Source organism: Rhinolophus hipposideros (genome assembly GCF_964194185.1).
Source record: "Rhinolophus hipposideros genome assembly, chromosome: 3".
NCBI classification, from domain to species: Eukaryota; Metazoa; Chordata; class Mammalia; order Chiroptera; family Rhinolophidae; genus Rhinolophus; species Rhinolophus hipposideros.
The window spans coordinates 96797599-96812407 of NC_138049.1; positions in this window are offsets into that span (position 1 = coordinate 96797599).

The following is a 14809-nucleotide window of genomic DNA, read 5'->3' on the forward strand; positions in this document are numbered from 1 at the left end:
GGTCTTTCCACATTTCCAAGTCTTGAAAACACTGATCTCTAGTTCCCAGAAGGAAAATAAAATTTCACTTTTCCCACTCTCATTTAAGAGTCTTCTTACATTTTTATATTCCAAGGGAAAATAAGCCGATTTGCAGAATGATTGGTGGTGGGAACACCCATACTTCATAGAAAAGAAAGACTTGGATCACTTCTGCGGTAGAGGTTGAGCCATGTGGAGGCATGCCAGGAATATGGCCAGGGACTTGCCTGGGCTTAGGAAGTAATTATAACTTGTTCTTCAGTGGTACACCCTGCAGATTACTCTTAACTTCCAGTAGGTATAATTAATGTTATATATCAGTCCTAATACTGCTGGGAAAATTAGGACAGAACTGGTGCCCAGGCTTTGGGCAAAGACTTAGAAGGAAAAGTGGAATCCCTTGCCCTTGGGCAAAGATGGTTAGCAGTACCAGTCAGCAGAAGAGAGTTGTGTCTAGGAGAACATTGAGTTCCGAGGTGTGGATTGAGGCGAAGCTTCTCAAACACATTGGGGGATGTGTGTGGTAATTTAGAGCAAGTAATCTACTAGGAGTTTGAGTCATAATTATTTGGGTATAATTATTTGTGTATAAAGACAATGAATGACCTAATTTTATATATGGGTTTCAAATAGATTGGGTCTCACCCCAATCAATCTTCTCTTTTTGGGAATATTTTTCCCAGGAAAGATGTTCCATTATTCTACAGAAAAGTCACTCCCTTCTATAAATGAGTTTCCAGGAGAGAATTCATGACCTGGACAATGGAGGGAAGGCTCTCTATTTATGACATGAATAACTCCTTATCCACTTAGCTACTGATTTGATTTTTTTAAAAACTACTATCTGTGTGTCCTGTGTGTAGGTGTGCCTGTTTATGTTCAATCAAAAATTTTAGGGACCCGCCCAGTTGCTCAGGTGGTTGGAGCCCCGTGCTCCTAACACCAAGGTCACCAGTTGGATTCCCACATGGGCCAGTGCGCTGCACCCTCTACAGCTAAGATTGTGAACAATGGCTCTCCCTGGAGCTGGGCTGCTGTGAGCAGCCAGAGGTCGGTGTGAGCTGCCATGGGGTGCTGTGAGCGGCTGGTGACCGACTGCCTCAGCCAGGGTGGAGCGCAAGTCTCATAATACCTGCATGGGCCAGGGAGCTGTGTCGTCCACAACTAGACTGAGAAACAACAGCTTCAACCAGAGTGGGGCGAGGGGCATGGGGCGGAGGGGAGGGGAGAATGTGGAAGAAGTGGGGGGAAATTTGTTTTTTAATTTTAAAAAATTTTTAAAAATTATAGCAAGTCAGAGACTGGACCTGAAGATTTCTCCTTTCATTATCCCTGCCCTGTCACTATGTATAAATGGGTTTCTAATAAGAGATTCCATATATTGGTGATGTCCTTCTAGAACTATCTTTCTAGGACAGTTGTGTAGCTGGAGATGTAGCTATTTTGATCAAATATGAAAGAATCTTTAAAGGCTAGACAAGATGATCTGAGAAAGCAATGGGTTTTCTAATTCCTAGAGACCTTTATGAAAGGAAGGGATTGAAACTTGTCCTGATAGTTTAGCTGTTCATCTATCTATCTGAAGAAAGAGTGTAAAATTAGATATTCTTTCAAGGTCCTTTTCCAGTTTGGGGTTTTTACATATTTAAAATTTAAAAGCACAAATAAAATTTAAGCTTCCCATTTTATTTTGCCCCCAAGATAGATAAGTTTGACACAGAACACAGAAATGCTAAGTGGAAAGAAAAAATGTAAACTTGAATTTAAACTTGTTTTCCCTGAAAATGACAAATGTACTATTTGCCACAAATTCTATGCAGGTTTGGAACAGAATTCTTCTTCCATTTATTCCTAGGAATTATTGTATTTAGGTGAAATGCATAAAGAAGAGTGTTTCTTTGTAAATAAGATTTTATTCAAGGTTGGCAGCCATCAATGTTCTAGGAAATAATAATAGGGTAATAATCATTTGTTCTGCCTGCAAAGTGCTTTTCCCTGGAAGGACCTTGAAGAACATTTAGAAATGGTGACCTCATTAATCCCAGCCACGTTTGTGCGAAAGAACAGGTACACGTGTGTGACAATATTATAGACAGTCAAAGGGCTGCAAAGGAAATTTAAGTCAAAGGTCCACTTACAGATCCCTAGGAACAGTTTAATAATCATTTTCTTATATTTTAATCACTGACCACATAATGTGTTTCTCTTCCAAGAGTATGGGAACATCTTAAGTCTTTGGAATAAACGTTTTCTTTAAAACATAATTTCTTTTACTTGCCCAGATTATGAAAGTAGTGCATGATCATTGTGGAAAATTTGGAAAACAGGAAAACAGTAGGAAGGTGGAAAATGTCACAATAACCCCTCTCAAAAACCCACTCTCAAAAACAATATCCTTTCCTTCTTGAAATATCTGGAATGGCGTCTGATTTCTTCATCAAGCCCTGACTGATACATTGGGCCATATGGTTCAAAAATCTACTGTGGGAGTTTTTCATGCTAGATGGCTGGGGTCCATATCATAGGTTATAGATGCCGATTCAGGGAGGTCAGCATTAGAGGGCAAAATAAATGAAAGAAGACATGGTTAGAGAGAATTGTACAGGCATGTAAAGTCCTTGTTTCTCCTTTGCCTAAAATATAACAAAATTAACCAGATGACATTAAACCCAACCCATACATCTTTCATCCTGTGGGCTCCTTTGGGTCATTGGGAAAGCTTTCCTCATTCAACCCGTGACCTAGTAATGGCCTTCTCCCTTGTCTTTAACTGCCATCTCTTCTTTTTCTTTCTTTTCTTTGCATCTTACAGGTACGTTTATTCATGCCCGAAAGAAAATGGCACATCTACAAGCATACAGCGATGTTCCATGTTCCTATCTAACATAGCTTGCTGAAATTTACAGCCAAACGGACATCCATCTACAATACACTTCAAGTAAAGCTGGTTAATGACCCTGAGCAGGTGCAGGACTCGAAGTTTCAAAGCTTTACTTCTTTTTTTTTATTTAATTTATTGGGGTGACATTTGTTAGTAAAATTACATAGATTTCAGGTGTACAATTCTGTATTACATCATCTATAAATCCCATTGTGTGTTCACCACCCAGAGTCAGTTCAAAGCTTTACTTCTTTTATCAGCACTCCTAATTGTATAAACGATGAAGTCCATCAACCTCATTCTTACCCAAATCTCCTGATAAACCTGTGTGAATGTAGTAGGGCTTCATGGAGACCCAAACGTTTTAATGAGGCTTTGAAGCATCTAGGATTAATGGCTCAGGCCACCTGCAATCCGCACGGCTGACTTGAGAAAGTATTTCTTAAATAATGACTTCATCTGTAAGGATAAAAACTATGCAGTGGAAACAATAGCAACTTTTGAAATTGGAGCATAAGATCAATGGGATGACTTTAAAGGGAGCAATTGCAATATTAATGAGGATGAGGACTGTTATTGTTACCAAACTCAAAGTGTTCACCGCTTGGGCTGTTCTATTCAAGAACACAACGTGGTTGTCGTTAGTTTTATTTACTTGCAGCAAGTAAAGGAGACAGGGGGTTCACATCCAAAGCTCTTCTCCCTGAAGGGAGGCTTAGCCATTGCTTATGTACATTATTTGGTTAATTACACATTGATTTCTTCTTTACTGTTGGCTACACTTATCCATAAAGTGAGTTCCTGTCAAGCTCATCCTATTTACAGATGCATCTGCAAAATACTGTGCTACATTTTAACATTTAGCATTTTGTAAGAACTGCCCAGTCATTGAGACCCTTGTCCTAGCTGACATTATGGGTCAGAAGGAAAATATTTTCAAGCTTTAACAAATAGCTTTGGAGAATTTATCATGTGAAGGTCTGACAATTGAGTTTGCGAACTTGTTGCAACGATGTCGCTCACCTTATTTGATCTCAGAGGGATTATTCATTATGAATTTGTACCAACTGGACAAACAGTTCACCAAGTTTACTATTTGGAAGTGCTGAAAAGGCTGCGTGAAAAAGTTAGACGACCTGAACTTTTCGCCAACAATTCATGGCTCTTGCATCACGACAATGCACCAGCTCACAGGGCACTGTCTGTGAGGGAGTTTTTAGCCAGTAAACAAACAACTGTGTTGGGACACCCTCCCTACTCACCTGATCTGGCCCCCAATGACTTCTTTCTTTACCTGAAGATAAAGGAAATATTGAAAGGAAGACATTTTGATGACATTCAGGACATCAAAGGCAATAGATGACAGCTCTGATGGCCATTCCAGAAGAAGAGTTCCAAAATTGCTTTGAAGGGTGGACTAGGCATCGGTGCATAGCTTCCCAATGGGAGGACTTCGAAGGTGACCATAGTGATTTTCAGCAATGTAGTATGGAGCATTTTTTCTAGGATGAGTTCAGGAACTTAATTGTCAGACCTCGTATACTGTGTCAGGCACTGTTGATGATACAATGGTTAAAAAGCTGATCTGCCCTCAAGAAGCTGGACTGGACAAGAAGTGGATTTAACTGTGTGAAATAACAATGGCTTAAACATAAAAGTGTTTGTTCTTTTCCAGAAAAGAAGTCTAGAGGAAGTAATCCAGGAGAGGAATAGTTGTTCCATGAAGTCATTGGATACTGGGCTCCTTCTGTCTTTCTATTCCATTATCCTTTGCTGGTGGCTTCCATCTTGAAGGTCACCCCATGATTCAAGATGGCTTTCTTAGCTCGAGCTATCCCTTCTTCACCTCAAAAAGCATGATGGTGGAAGGAGGAAAGGACAAAAGGTCCAACCTTCCACCTGAATCTATTCTCCGTAAGCAGTCTTCCTGTAAGTTCCAGAAAACATTTCTCCTTATATTTCATTGATCAGAATTTAGGCACATGACCAGACTTGGAGAGGGTAATTTCCATGTGGGTTTATTGCCACGTAGAATAATTAGGGCTTTGTTACTAAAAGATGGGGGAGAATGGATGTTGGTGGCAATTTACAATTTCTGCCTTAAGAAACTAAAATCTACTTGGGGAAATAAGAAGCTATAGGCTTGAAAATACGATTTATAGCATACTGGGAAGGGCCAAGCAATGTGTTGCTGCAGTTTGGAAAAAGAAGAGATGGTATCAGGGCAGTTTGGGTCAGCTTCTTGGAAGAATTAGGATTTGAACTGCCCTTTGAAGATGTGAGACAGGTTCAGTAGGCACCAAAGAGTGCCAGCAGGCGGCACTGACGTGAGCAGAAGCCTGGAAGCCAGACAATGCAGATCAGCCTTGGGCAGGAGCAACACTGACCAGATGTGAAGCTGGGATGTAATGGAGTCTTTGGCTGGAAGAGAAGGAATAATGACTGATTTTTGTTTTTAATTACCCAAGGCGAAAGGGTTCCAAGACCACTTTGCCAGGATAAAATGTGAATACTGAATTTGCTTCCCAGTCACTGGAATTGACACTCCTATGTTCTATACATGACTCATGCCAGCCGAAATGATCGCATTAATTGACTTGAGTGAATTCCCCTAGTTTTGGATTGTCCAAATAGCACAAAGACTGTAATAAGTGAATAGATGACAATAGTAATCAAAATAAATACATGGGACGACTAAGACCACAGTCCAAGGCTATTAAATGGCGGAGGGGGCAGAAAAGTCTACCAATAGAAGGTTCTGGGCCCCTTTCCTAAATATTAATTGTTTACTTCATGATTCTTCTCAGCTCTAAACAGACCTTAAACTGCCCCTTCCTAATATGCTCCCATAAAGGATTATAAACTAGAGAGGAGGTTGGTTTAAACAAAGTAATCAGAAAGTAAGCAATCTTCTCTTTCTCTCTGGCTCAAAGCTTGTTTTGTCTGTTAGGAACTTTTCTCTTCAGTGCACAGACCTCAAGGTCAAACAGAGGTCACTCTTCTGCTTTTTGAGGTATGGGTGCTTTCACATTATTTGCTCACTTTTATTGCTGAGAATAACCATCCATTTGCCCACATAACGCGAGCCTCCCCAACACAAAGACTTGAGAGTGGGTGCTGGCCGGGGCTGGGGGCGGGGGATTAATCCCATTCCACACAAAGCAAACAAGTTCAAATCTCATCAAATGTCGGACTTTGCAGCAAGAATACAAACATTTCCAATTTAGCAAAGGAAGATAGAAATGTGACATAGAAGTATTCTAATCATTTAGTAGAATAAATCGTACCAACATGATACTAAAACTGTCAACTTGGTGGAAAGAAGAGGATAAAACTCCATTAATAATACAACAGCAATGCTTACTTTTTCACATGAGGAAAATTCCATTACAACAAACAGCCCGGGGCTCTCAAATTGCTTTTGTTCTAGATCAGTGGAATATTGTTATAAAGAATATATTTCTAGCAATGATAACTTGGATTTGAAGATGAAACATAACCGATGTTATAGAGTGAACGATGGTGGTGGTGGCACACAGGGCCACCTGTGAGTAATTTTTTGTGCATGTTTTAAAAGGTAGACCCTTCACGTGGGCACACAGCTTGGTAAGTGGAACGCAGGCTGGCACTCAGCTCCATTTGCCCCCTCAGCCAGGCCACAACTTACAACCTTTTGCAGAGGCCCTGGTTGCACAAGATTGTTCTTTTCAGACCTGTTTGTAAGGTGATTCTCTGAAATATTTTTCCTTAATTCTACCCCAGGACAGGACTCATGATATGCAGCCTTTTTAGTGAGAATGTTCTCTACGATAGAATTTCCCATTTAAGGATCTGAACAAATGCTTTTCCCCTGGTTTTAGAAGCTCTTCAGATTCATCCTCCAAGGGTCCTGTGAGCCTCCCTCCCTCAACAATGTCATGGTCCTGGGGCACCTGGCAAGATATGGGCCAAGAACATCCAGGATTCTCAACGGATGTGTGATCCCCAAGGGGACTGTCTTAGCGGGGGTTCCCCTAAAAGCAGGCCTTAAGACCAGGATTTGGATCTAAATCGTTTATTTCAGAGGTGGTCCCAGGAAACACAGCGAGGAGTTGGGGAATTGAGACAAGGAAAGAGGGAGTGGCAAGAAAGAATGCATCACTGAGCAGGCTACTGCAGTGAGCGGCTGGGGCCCGATCCCCCTGGGGACCCTCTGAAAGATTGTATAAAACGCGCCTTGGAATTGTCTCACTGAGAGCGAGGAAACCGAGATTTTTATTCACTAACTCCCACCCTGATTGATTAACGATTTTTCCTGGGAGTGTGGACTGACGTGCTACTGGGACCAGAGAAGGCTCCGGGCCAGGAGAAGCAGGGGCCTGGCATACGAAGCTGCTGGTGTACACAGGAAGGCCCACCTCTGCTGCAGGTGGGCTCTCAGGTGGGCGGAGGGGGTGTGGAGCATCGAGGGGCACTGACAATGTCTCCCTCAGAAGCCCCGGTCACACATCAGATCCTGACATGGCCATGGGCACTTTGTGTGCCCTCCTTCAATGTGCTGAGACAGAAAAGGCTTGAGAGTCATTTGTGAACTGAGCGGCCATTGAGACCTCTCTCACGATCTTAGGAGATTGTCCTTTCTCCCCCTTAACTCTCTAAACCAGTACCTTTGGATCTTCTGCATGTAACTGAACACAGAAAAGAGCCCATGTGTACAGCGTATTGGTTTCCTCAAGGTTTGCTTTAAGAGGAACAGAAATTAAGAGGCTGCTCCTTGGAGGAGATGCCAACAAGAGTAAAGAAGTTCTGGCAAACATGAGGGGAAAGGGACTTTCTACCCCAGTCCTCAGCCGGTCCCTGCCCACCAGCGTGGGTGGGCACGCTCTGGGCCTGGATCCTCCTGCTCACCAAGTCCTGCTGATGTTCCTTTATACCAGTGGTTCTAACTCTTCTGTGGTCAGCGGCCCCTCTGAGAATCAAATGAGAACCATGGACTTGCTCCATAGAATAATGTGCAAATACACACACTGGGATATATAATTTGCATGTAGTTTCAGGGGATCCACATACCCCCTGAAGCTCATCCTGGGACAGTCTAATAATTGAGTGATGGTATTGCATGGGTGTTTCCATTTCCCTCCATTTCCACAGGCCAAATGCCTCCATTGTGTTTGCCCCGCTTCCTGACTCTGTCTTTGATGTGATACAATGAAGTGATAAAGAGCCAGATAGCCAGGTATTATCTTAGCTGTGCTGCACATTAGCTGTGTGCCTTTGGGCAGAGCTCTTAACCTCTCTGTGCATCGGTTTTCTCATCTGTACAATGAGGATCATAATAATACTTACCTTCGAGGGTGGTTATGAGGGTCGGAGAGTTAGTAAATGGAAAACGCTTAGGGGACCATGTGTGGCTCATAGCAAGTGCCATGTAAGTGTAAGCTATTGTTATTGTTGTTGTTATTGGGATGGAGGCCATTGCTTTGGAAGGTAGAGACTTAATGGAAAGAGTTCAGCTTTGATGTCAGTCAGCAATGAGTGTAAACCTTTCCTCTCTCAATTACCAACTGCGCCATCTTGGGGTAAGTGAGGTGTTTTTCACTCTCATATCCAAAATTTCCTTATCAATAAACCATGAATTTACTGATTCTCAATAAACACTTTATAATGTCCTTTTTCTATAAACATGAAATCCATAGATAATATGATCATTCTACACATACAATTAAAAAATAATTATAATGCCCAGATATAAAGACGAAATAAAAGAAGAGTAGTATATCATCAAACTATATAAAATGTATAGGCCTAACTATAATAGAAAACACAGTGAAGTTGTCAGATCCTTCTACCTACGTATAGAATCACTGTGAAGGTGAGAGTTTCAACTGAGGACCAGTGTGTAGCTTGTATTGGTGACTTAAATGCCATGATCAATGTTGTTGAGTGTCAGATTTTTTTTTTTTTAATCTTGGCAAAGCTCTGAACAAAATGAAGTTAGAATCTTCTCTCAGTTTAGGTAGTAGTTTGCATTCCTGGAATAATCAGTGTGAACTCATTAAGACCCTCTGTGATTCGAGTTAGGCGCTAGGCTTGATCATTATGAATAGGCTTTCCCCCCATATAAATGTCCAGCAGGACTTTTGAACATTATGTGGAGCAGTCGTGGAAATTCTTCATTGAGTAGGACTGTCCCATGCATAGAAGGAAGTGTAGAACCCCTCGTCCCAGCCCACTAATACCAGTAATACCAATCCTCTAATCATTGTGATAATCAAAAATTCCCCCAAATTTCCAAAAACACACCCTGGTGGAGATATACATCTATCATTGAGAACCACTGGGTTAACTGGTCTTAAATTTAAAAAGCCTGAAAAACTCAAGACCAGAAAAAGCCTTTCTCAGTGAAGATTTTACTACAACCTCCACTTTGTGTCAACCTCTCCCAGAGCTCAGGACTCCATCTCTGGGGAAAGGGAGCAGAGCTGACGGGACAAGTGGCTACAGCCGGCCCTGGAAGGGACCTTGAAGAAGGTAAATGGTACCTCTAGCTTCTTCTAGGTTTGTCTCCTCCTTTATCCGCAGGGCCTTTTCCACTTTTTTCTCCATCTCAGGTTTTCTCTTTATTAGAACTCTCTTTCAGAAGTGGAGATGATAGCAGGAATTTATATCTTGGTATGAATATGTGTTAATTTTATATTTCTCAAATCCAAATGACCTATGAACATATAAAAAGATGCTTAACCTCACTACAAATTAAGGTAGCGAAAATGTATAACAATGATGAGATACAATTTCAGTCATCAAACTGGCAAAAATCTCAAAGTTCACCAATACCAAACGTAGGAAGAAAGGTGGAGAAATTGGTACAACCACTTTAGGGAGCAATATGATTTTATCTGTTAAGACTGGAAATGCTCCTGTTCCTACATCCCAGGAAATCTCCTCTTAGGTCTATACCTTAGAGAAACTTTATTTGGTTGCCCCAGGAGATATGTATGTTTGTGGCAGCATTGCTTTGAATAGTGAAAAACTAAATCAACTGGACCATTTAAATGTCATTAATAGATCAGATTCATATATCATCGTGTATTCATACAAGGGAATATTTGACAGCAGTTCCAATGAGGAATCACAGCTTTGTGTCAGCACAATGATAAATCTTAAAAACAATACAGAAAAGCTAATTGCAGGGTATGTAGAGCGTGACCATTAAAATAGTTTAAAACCCTGCAAAACAGTACCATATATTGTTTATAGATACATGAATATGTAGTAAAAGCAGAAAACATGTATGATAATGATTAACGCTGACTTCCTGATCTTGGTTATTTCTGGAGAAGAAAGAGAAATGAGATGGGGAAGAGTAGACACAGCCCTCAGTTGTATCTGCAATGCTTTTGTTCTCTAAAAAAATAATCTGAAGGAAATGTGGCAAACTGTTAAGGTTTAATGTGCTACCAATAGTGCTAGATATACAAGGTGTTCATTATATCTTTTATGTATTTCTATGAGAAATATATCATAATAAAAATAATTTTAAAATTGATGCATCTCTAAGGGGTATTTGTATTCTTTTTTAAAAAACCTTTTTTTAAAAAAAAACTTTTTGATTTATTTTAAGTGTGTTTTTCCAGGACCCATCAGCTCCAAGTCAAGTAGTTGTTTCAATCTAGTTGTGGAGGGCGCAGCTCACAGTGGCCCATGTGGGGATCGAACTGGCAACCTTGTTTTAAGAGCACTATGCTCTAACCAACCGAGTTAACCAGCCAGCCCCGGGTATTTGTATTCTTTTTTTTTTTTTTTTAAAGAGGTATTTTTTTTTAATGTTTATTGGGGAACAGTGTGTACTTCCAGGACTTTTTTCCAAGTCAAGTTGTTGTCCTTTCAGTCTTGGTTGTGGAGGGCGCAGCTCAGCTCCAGGTCCAGTTGCGGTTGCTAGTTGCAGGGGTCGCAGCCCACCATCCCCTGCGGGAGTCGAACCCGCAACCTTGTGGTTGAGAGGACGCGCTCCGACCAACTGAGCCATCCGGGAGCTCAGCTGCAGCTCAGCACAAGGTGCCGTGTTCAATCTTAGTTGCAGGGGGCAGAGCCCACCATCCCTCGAGGAACTTGAGGAATTGAACCTGCAACCTTGTGATGTATCCTGATTTAACAAATTATTTCCACCTTCTAAGCACTAGGTGCTGAGACAGAGAACTCAACACTGAATGAGATACAATCCCAGTCTTTCGACAGTGGTTCTCAAACTCTATTGTGCATCAGTCGCTGCAGGGCAGCTTAAAACACAGACGGCTGAGCTCACCCCTGGAGGTTCTGATCCACATCGTCTGGGGTGGGGTCTGAGAATTTGCATTCCCAACAAATTCCCAGGTGAAGTTGCTGCTGATGCTGCTGGTTTTGGAACCACACTTCTCCTTAAGTCATTTAACGTGACTGTGGAAGGACAGTCCTTATTCCTGCTATAAAGATTCCAAGAACTGATGGGAGAACTATTTTCTCAATGGCATGCTTGGCCAAGTCTCTAAAAGTAAACTTATGCTACCCACCCTGGGCCACAAGAAACACATCTTCCTGGCTTGTCAAGGAATGTAACTCTATCTTTTTCTCCATTCTTACTTGTGGTTGTATGTATTTCAATTCATTGCATTAACATTTTAGCTCCCTTGAGGCAAACATATGTCCAGTTTGGTGTTCACCCTACACACAATGTAAACAGTGGTTATTCTTGAGGGTGGAATTATGGGTAATTTAAAAATCTTTTTGCTTGGGCAGCCAGATGGCTCAGTTGGTTAGAGCACATGCTCTTAGCGACAGGTTTGCTGATTCGATTCCCACATGGGCCAGTGAGCTGGGCCCTCCACACTAGATTAAAGACAACAACTTGACGTGGAGCTGATGGGCTCTGGAAAACACACTGTTCCTCAATTTAAAAAAAAAAATTTAAAAATCTTTTTGCTTGTCTGCTTATCTAACATTTCCATAATGAATATTTTCATTATGAACAAGTATTAATTATATAAATGATATTATAGTAAAATAAATGTATATTAAGTTGTGTTAGGCTCTGTGATGAGGACGGAAATGCTAAAAAGTAGATGCTAAGAAGTCATAGGAATATGTACTTGCCTTTAAGAGGTTTCTGATCACATTCATAACAGAGAACGTATATTGGAACAATATTTAGATAAGACAAGGTATTCAGGAAACAGTGGTCATTGAGAACTAAATGAACAACTGCAAAGTACTACGGAAGAAAAAAATGATTGGGCTGAGTGGCCTTAGGACGGGCCCGTGGGACCAGCCTTAGATGATAAACCAGCTTGGCATCTGCCAGCACCTGGGCAGAGGGTGAGGGAGGATGCAGACGTCTTTGCAGACCCCCACGTTGCCTCTGTGACCTAACACAGCAGGTGTTCAGTGAGCACTGTTGAAGCGAAGTGAAGCATTGAACAATTATTGAATTCATATAGAAACTTCTTTTGGGCCCAAGTACAAATGTAGCATAATAGTGGCTCATACCCTTCTCAGACTGCAGGCACAAGACACAAAAACAGAAACCAAAATTGATTTCATTGTGTGTTTATGACAAGTCAAATGTAGGGGGAAAGTCTGTTATTTTCTTCTTTTATATCATTTCTGCATTGATGACTACATCCCAAAGTGCATCTATGAGTGTGCAAAGAAAGATCCCTCTGGACTGAATGCACCTCTTAGGTGTGCTCTCCACTTTTGCCCTTATGATTGGGGAGTTCTCTGTGGATCACTGTTCTTCTAGTTTCTCTGTTCAAAACTATACTTACCATGAGGGAGCATCTCTTTAATTCCTTGTGTTTAGATTGTTAATATTTTTCTCTATTTTAAAAGTACTGGGGAGGGAAGAAAAACAAAACAGCCTGGAAGCACAAAGTACCATTAAAAAAAAAGATACTCCCATGCTATTAATTGGATAATTTCCCTTTCTTTTAGCAGACTTTTAAAAATTACTATTAAGTATAAGTGAATATACAGTGAAAAATACTTCCATGCTATCTAACTGAATAATTTCCCCTTACCAGATTTGTTATTACTATCAAACATGGGTAGATATACTGTGAAGCTAATGAAGTTAAAGCTTCCTGACCCTCATTTCTAGAGTTCTTACCAAAGTCCTGTACCTAATTTTTGATATGTAATTGTGTTTTCCTTTTTAAAAGAGGCCCCAAATTGTAGAAGATTTGGGCTCCACAAACCTTGGATACAATCCTACTGATAAAAGGTGCTAAAGGAGTGTGATGTCAGCAAATTGTTCCCATTACTATTGCAGACAGGACACAGGCACCCAAAGAAATTTAGCACTATGGTCACTACGCTTAGAGCATCATTCTGTCCTTGGATTAGCCTTTGTAGAGTTGGCGAAAGCAGCCAAGGAGCTGTGTCTAATATGTAAGACTTTCTCACTCTCTTTCTTACCAGTTGCTTTATCTGGAGGGACCAGGGTGTGAAGGAGAAAAATGGCCCAATAAGTATAATTCATTTTCAGCAGCTCATGAATGTTCGTTTCCTGCCTCCTTCAACAGCAATCCAGAATTGAGCAAACAGTATAATATAGGAGAGCTTTGCCTTAAGGGGTCTGTGTGACCGAACCTCGGGGAATTTTAGTTCCAACACCTCCAGAGAAGGGGTCTTGAAATGATCATGAAAATAAGATATTTTACTATGTTTGGACCACATTTTACACTCTTCTGAATAAAATATCTTTGCTCTTCCTGTATGCTTCAGCCCCTCAGTATAAGCTCAGTGCCTTCCTCCCATAATTGCCTTCCCAGATCTAACCAGTCTAGAGTGAAATCTTCCTCCCCAAAACCTAGCACTTAAGATATGTACCATTCTTGAGGGTATTAGGAGTTTAGACTCCAGCTCCTATAACCATGTGATCTTGGGTAAGTGATAACATTTCTGAGCTTATAGTTACCTCATAATAATTCATTTCTACACTAATATGTGTTAATTTTGTAATTATAATATTTTCTGATGGCAATAATAATTCCTACTAATGTCACAGTTGGCACTAAGCTTAACTAAGACAATATATGTAAACATCTCTTGTAAACTATAAAATGCTATATACATATAAAGTACAGGCAGAGGTTATATTCCAAATATTTAATGACTGACAGGCACTGGTCTTGACCAATCAGAATAGTCTTCAGAACATAACAGTTCTAGAGCAGGGTCCAGTAGGCTCCCTGCTGGGCCAGACATTAACTCTTTAGTTGCTCGATTAAAGGAAGGTTTGGGGTTTCCTGAAGGAGAAGTTAAGGTAATGGGGTCTAGTGGAAAGAAATTGAAGGACTAGGGCCACAGCTATCAAAAATATTTTAATACTTTAACAAGTATTTTAACTTGTATATCCATACAACATATTATTGATTAACAAAGCAATACTCTTTTATTCATTTGCTAAACAATAGAGTTCAACATGAACCCTTATGTACATATTCAGTGTATGCTTTTTTCAAAAAAGTATGTCCAATCCTCTTATATTCCAGTGGTTTGTAATGATATTATAGAACTCAGTTAAACTTGACAAACACATCCTAATTTTTGAGGCCTCTTTTTTTCACTCTTAGAAATGTCCAGGATACAATCCAGCATTAATCTGCATACAAGGACCAGGAAAATCTCAACTAATAAGGGAAAAGAAAATCAACAGACACTAACACAGAGAAGATACAAATGTTGTAATTATGAGATAAAAAGTTTTAAACAACAGTTATAACCATGCTCAAAGAAGTAGAGATGAAAAAACTTGAAACAAATGAAAATATAGAAAGTCTCAGTGAAGAAATAGGAAAGATAAAAAATTGAATGGAAACATTTTCAATAAAAAACATTAATTAAAAACTCACTGGATGAGTTCAGTAGCAGAATGGAGATGACAGAGAGAAG